Source organism: Tigriopus californicus, chromosome 11 (genome assembly GCF_007210705.1).
Source record: "Tigriopus californicus strain San Diego chromosome 11, Tcal_SD_v2.1, whole genome shotgun sequence".
Lineage (NCBI taxonomy): Eukaryota > Metazoa > Arthropoda > Copepoda > Harpacticoida > Harpacticidae > Tigriopus > Tigriopus californicus.
This window is the reverse complement of record NC_081450.1, coordinates 7659751-7666847: the sequence shown is the minus strand read 5'-3', so window position 1 is coordinate 7666847 and position 7097 is coordinate 7659751.

The window sequence follows — 7097 nt, the reverse complement described above, 5'->3', positions numbered from 1 at the left end:
AATATGATGTATGGTGATCACACAACGCGACTCCAAACGTCTATTCTGATCCAAGTCTTCGTTTAGCAAGATTGAAGACGTTTCATTCCTTCATTTCACAATTAATTACCCACATGAGCGACCAAACATCCTTCCCATAGTCCTGTCAAATGATCGATTTTCATTAAAATCGATCTAGCTTACTTAAATGTGGTTTTAGAGCATTTGCCATGAAAAGGCAACTCGCTTCAGCACTTTGAAAACGCATTCAGACATCACTGACTGTTTACTGTGGCAAGGAAAGTGTTGTTCTCAACCTGGTCCGTAATGTTCATGGTTGGTGTCCAATGTGTCCCAATCCAAATTGAATCCACCTTCTTAAGCACTGCACAATCTTGTCTACGACCAACTACCAATGGTAGCAACCATCTAAACCACCCATTTACCTATCTACCACAAGCAGCTCCTATTGGCACGCACTCAGGGATTCGTGCACTCTCCTACTCAGTCACTTACTCACTCACTTGTCCAGCTCGAAAATAAACATTTCAAGTTCAGGGTAACCAAACCTCTGGGTGAAGAATCAAATTCAAATATACAACACCACAAGACGCCACAATTCAGTTCGATGGAAGTGCATTAAAATTACCACAAGTGAACCAAATGTGAGTATGAAAAGGGAAGGGATTTTAAGATAAATCATCAACCAGATATCGAAGTTACCATTCATCATAGTTATGTGCAAAGCCGCTGTTAATTCCTACCACAACGTCAGCAAACACGAGACATGAATCTCTCTTATCTCAAATGACAATTTTTTATCTGGTTGATTTAAACAATTTCATAACTTGTCGAGTCATTGGTCATCTCAGTTAAAAGCATGTAATTGGATCACGCAACTTTAATCTCGAACGGACCCGACAAATTAAAGTAGTGAATTACATGCACTGTTCAGGCTTTCACAAATCGTTTAAGACGGTGGAAGTTGTCGAATACGTAGGCTTTAGATTTGTCAGCTTGCATTTACATTTAATTTTGGTCTCATAGAAATGTGGATTACGAATGGGGTTCCCTCCAATTTGGCTTGTTTTTGGGTCAGAGTAATTCTGAGTCACATCCTATAACATGTATTTACAAAGTGGGAAATTTATACTAATGTTATCTTTTTCTGTTCCAAGTTGAAAGATTACTGAGCATCACCCGCTTTACAGACATTTATTGTCTTCTTTTTGGCTTCTCCTGGCTTGCTCCGGGACCACCCAAGCAACGACCGTTCCTTTGATTGCCACTTAATAAAGGATAGTTGTCCTCAAAAACTAATTGTGGATAAAATGGATAGCGAAACAAAATTTTCTTGCTACTCAGTTTCAGAAATGGTAGATTTTCTTCCATTTATCAAATTATTTTAGCCAATCTAGTTCAATCTGAGATCAAATTGGGGTTTCAATTTTGAAGAGTAGAAAAATAATGGTTCCCAAATTGTAAGCAAGGAAAAGGAAAGAAAAATGTTTCACAGGGAGCACAGAAATATGCGGCAATTTGGGGGCATTTTGCCCAACTCTTGGTTAGAGTTAATCTGAGGAATTTTAAAAAAATGTGTCTTTTTCCGGCCTCGTCACTACCTATTTAAACATTTTTGTTTAGAAATTAATAATTTTACCTACCAGCTCTCTCAAAATAAGATTGGTTTAATTGACAGGAAGTTTCAAGAGCATCAATGTTTTATGCTGCCACATTATTTTAGAAATATTTTACAAAACTGCCTTTATTTTTCTGATACGCCAGTGCAAATAAGGAGCCGAGAGCAATGTAATTTTCTTTCTGAACTACATGTTTTCATGGTTCTTAGGTTTTTGGCTAACATACAGTTTCATGTTTTAATTTTTTTTCATTTCTTGGGCATTACCCACTGCCAAAAAAGGTTCGACAAAAATACGATAGAAGGGTTTCTGAAGATGAAATTTACCATTTAATCATGGCTTTGCATTATTTGCACAATAAAATTTACTTGTTAAAGACAACTTAAAGCTATATTGGATGCTCTACTCTTGAACTCGGCAGCTTCGAAAATTCATCATTTTCCAAGGGTGACTAATTTTGTTTTTGACCAATTCTTTAGCAAAGTTATGTTAGGTGAAACATTCTTTTTCGTATTCATCTTTGCCATTCAATTTTGTTTGATAAATGATCATTAAATGAAAGAAGCGAAAATCGCTTTTGAAATCTAGCATGGGGCCAATTTGGAGTTTTTTTGCATTCGGGCAATCATCAAGTTTACAGTACATAGTGGATTGCCGACATGAGCTTGAAAGTTATCTACTGGTCTGAATGTTCTATCCTTCTAGCCCAGAGTATGGTGCAAAAAGGATTCTGATTGTGATTGATTCTGCAATGGCTAAAAAACTTCGTATTGTAGTAACATTTTTGGACAAAATTAATGTGCGTTTTGAGAGCACCTTCAAGCCCTTGAGAATCCTAAACCTTGCTGATAAGGTTTTTGAATGTATTGAAACAGGAATGTAAATATTTCTGAATGTCAATTATTGCCTTATCTATTGTACAAAATGTGTGATTATTATCATTTTGGTAACCCATGGTGGTATTTGCTTCAAGCAAGGGGTATCAATATGGATAAAATGACCTCTCACAAATGAAGCACAATTACTTAAAAATGCCAATTTAGTGCTCTTGACAAAGCAAGAATTTGCTCTAAGCCCAATGTGTCAATTTGTTTTGCTAATAAAATTGTTCAAAGAAAATTGTTTCAGAAACATCTTGACCAAATTTTAGGTCATTTGGTGCACTAGTTTGAAACTATTGTTCTCACTCTGGGAATGCCCCTCAAACTAAAAGTTGGCATATTGTAACTCTGAGTTATATTTTCTCTAAATTCATTTGAAAGCCTCATAATAATGGAATGATATTTCTCAACAAATATAATTTTCTTATGATTAGACTGTTTGCTTAAAAAATTATTAGAGACCAAACTCAAATTCAAACTTTGTGGAATTGGACTGCGGTATTACTCTGTGCACCTTAGATAATACATTTTATTATGTAAACTTCCAACAAGTAGAAATATAAACTCTACTCTAAGACAACCTGTTCTGTGAACCAGAGGTTTTTTATAATTTATTTCAAAGGTTGCATCCATTGACCACCAATGCCTTATGGCTGTTTTTCAAAGGAAAACTTTTTTTCAAAGGAAAACCGTGTAGCTTCCTCTCTTAAGAGTCCCTGTCTATCAATACTTAACGTCCTTGTGATTTTTTTTGGTTGCTAGGGTCGGAGGGATGAACCTCGCCTCGCCAGAGCGTCTAGTCATCACATACTCTTTAAATAATTCCGATAGTTAGCTTCACTGTCCGTATTTGATTGATTCGTGTTTGAAAATAGTAAGTGTTTAAAAGTTCCTTTGTGAAAGGTCAGGGAGGAGAATCGAACCAAGGAACCTACATTCTCATACTGGGGCTTAGGTCTGACCCTGCTCCGCGTCGCTTCCCTTTGCAAAGACAAGATCTTTTTTCAGCTTGCGTGGCGACACCCTGGAGATGTTTTCTCCGTTGAACGTCTTGGATGTCAATAAAGCCTATCGGTCTGGGCCTGGAAGTGCCACTCAGGGGTGCCAAATTGGCTAATAGTCTTGGACCTTGGAATCTTGCTTGAATCCGTCTTACCGTCATCGACCATCAAAATTGAAACAAGATATACAGAAGAACGCATGTCATCGGGGCCCATTGATGAAGATTGCAGTCTTCAGTGTGTGTCTTGAACGGCAGCTGGGTTACCGAACCAACGTTGTTCCTTGAAACTGAAGCATTTATGAGTGAAATCTAGTGTGAAGCGATACTTGAAAAAGTGGTTTCGTTACAGCGATCCTGATCTGGGCAATTCAGGCTATATAGGCAAGGCCAAAGCGCTTTGGGCAAGGCATGATAGATCTGGAGACCCTGAATACAGATACAGGCGAGGTATGGCCTGTGGCTCCTCTGTGCAAAGTAAACCATCACCAGTACTGAAAAGTTTCCGAACACGTTTTGAATTAATGCACGGTATAAGAAAGAGTACTGTTATGACTAGGGCCGGCCAAAACTTGCAGATAAATATGGCATTTATTGAAACCAAATTTTCATAAAAAATCAACCAAATTTGCACAAAATTTTGCAAATATACTTTCCACAACACAGGCATCAACGCTTTTGGGGGTCTGTAAGGGCTATTTTTCCTTCCATATCAGACAACATGTAGATGAAAAAGAAAATTATATCAATTTCTTCCAGCACCTGGATTTGAAGGTGCTCTCCCTAGGTAGTAGATTCTTACCTTGTCCATAGTGCCTCCTGCCCTGATCTGTAGAGCTCAGAAATGAAATTCTTTTTGAGGACCAAATAATCATTAACAATTTTTTTTTCAAACTTTTTTGAACAGAATAACTTTTTCCACAGGAAGGAAATTCTCAATCCCAAATATATAAGCCTGTTTAAAAGCAAAAAAGACACATAAAAAAAACGTGAAACTAATTTTGCAAAACTTTGAAGAAAAAGGACATGCACACAGGGGTTGTTATTTACCCCTTTGTACTTGAGCGCCCCCTTTTGGCTTACAATGGGATGCATTGAGGGTTTGGCTGTGGCATGTGTCAATTACAATAGTGTCAAAATAAGCAGAGCTGTCATGGGGACGTTTAGGCAAGCTCTGGCAGGTTCCTTTGTTTGCTGGTACCAATGTCAGCGATGCAAGTTTGGAGCTTGAAACATGTTTTTGAGAAGCTGACCCTTCTTTCATATTGCTATATGAAGAAAGGTCAGCTTCTTTAAAACCAGTTCGAAATGCCAATTTTGCATCACTGGCATTGGCAGGCAAGTTTGTTTGGTGGTACCAGCGCTTGCCGAAATGTCCAAATACCAAAAAAGCAAGGGATTGTGCTAGAAACGACAAAAAGGTAAAACTTTAAGCTTGCTTTGATACAGAAGTTCAATTGTTGGTTGAAAAAGTGGCGTCATTTTTTACAATTGACACATTCCTACCCATCCAAAAGATGGTGCATGGGCGCAAAGGGGTACAAACTAAAGCCAAAAAACTGATTGTGTGATCCTATCCTATTACCAATGGTGTCCATACATTTTATTATTTCACAATCTTAAAAATCAAAAGCTCAAAAAGTTGTTGCCTAACTTTGATCCCCAAATGAATACCGTTAACCATGCAGGTTTCTAGATCAAATTTGGTTCCTCTGGGTGAAAAGACCTCTATAATCTAAGTTTTCTTATATTTGCCCTTTTGTATGTAAAGTATTGAGCGTCTAGTTGCATTTTCAGGAAAAGCTTGAGCTTTTGGCGACAGGACAAGCAGGAATAATTTGAGAACTAGAGAGCAACTACTTTAATGCAAAAAACCTAGAAGATTGGGACAATGCAGTATTTAAAGGAGGTGCAGAATGTATCTTTTACAATACATTTTCAAGAATATCCATGATCTTTTTCCTACATGTTTTTACATGCTGGATTATACCTCTCATAAGCTATCTAAAACTTCAACTTTTTATGCAATATGAATGTGTGAGCTCCTTTTACAAATGACTCACTGCCTGCTGAGCTTTTTTTGAAACCTTTCATTAGAGACTAAAATAAGATATGATGATTTCAACAAATATGAGCTGGTCTGTGATCAGATCATTTTCTTGGTGCCACATATTCCTTTGGTTCTCTTAAAAGTTCCAACACTTGCCAGCCATTCCCTCTTAAGTAAATGTGAAACATTATTGGATTTTAACAGTTAATTTCAAAGCCTTACTGTTACAAAAACTAGAGGAGCTCATTTTACTCTTTAATTTACTTTGATTCCCTCCAATTTGAAAAGCCACACTGTCTGAAGATTGTCCAATAATCTCAAGGTTGCAAAGTTCAGGCTCTCTTTTTGCCTTAACTTGAGCTTCATCTCCAAATATATGGGTGACCAAAATTTGTGTCTATCTGGTATGTTGTGCCAGTTTTCTTCTCCAAAATAAGCATACCAGGAAGAGGGTGCTCAGAAACTAGAAAATAAATATGACATTCATATTTCCATTTATGACAAAAAAAGAATATTTTGAAAATATAGCTATTAATGGGCTAGATGATGTTTCATGTACTATTTTGAGTTGATCTGCCTTGTCTGGAGACAAGGTGACTAGTTTTTATCCGTATTGAAGGGCAACATGGGAAGGAAAACATTGGAAGAGAGGGAAGTGGGAAGTATAATATTCATGGTGTTGTGCTTGGCTTGGAGAGCCACTTAGACTAGTCTTTTCAACCTGATCATTTTATTTCCACACAGCCCAACCCAACTGTGGAATCACTGTATTAAATATAGAATCTAAGCATGGTATATAGAGATATATAGAGAGGTAGCATGGCAATATAATAACAATGTGGCTGTCTGCTAGTATTAGCTGTGAGGTTACTCTGTGGATCATGAAATACATGGACCAGTACATAAAACACATGTCAGAAATAAGCCTATAACTCTTGAATGAGTCACTTTTAACAAACTTTTATAAAATTTGAATTGTAAAGTAATTTTAAGGTTACTTTAACATTCCAAAACCACCCTTCAACGCAAAGCTTCATGCCTTCATTGAGTGAAAAGAGTGAGTATAATTTCTTGTATTAAATCAACCCTAATGTTGCTTTATTTGCTAATAAATGCTCAAAACTCTAATATCAGTGGTCTTGACAGATGGAAGGGCAGAAACATTAATCTACTCTAACAAAGCAACAAATACTTGTTCCCTGTTAGGCACATCCTTGTCATTTATTCCAATCTGAAAAAGTGCCATTAGCAATACAATTTATAATTTAGTCATGATTTACAGTTCTTTTTAGTTTGGTCAGGTCCTAGAGTTGATATTATTGTGTTTATGAGCTAAAAAATGTAAAACAATAGTATTAGACCATAGACTTGCCAAAATCATAAAGACACAAATTTTTGACTTTATTACATAATAATAAAAACTACTTTGCTTAGAATGACCAAAAATGTCGTGGATGAGAAAATGGATTTGCTATTTGAGGTGAGGTGGGTGGATTCCCCAAAAACAACATAATTCAAGGAAGAAATTGCACAGATATACTTCTACT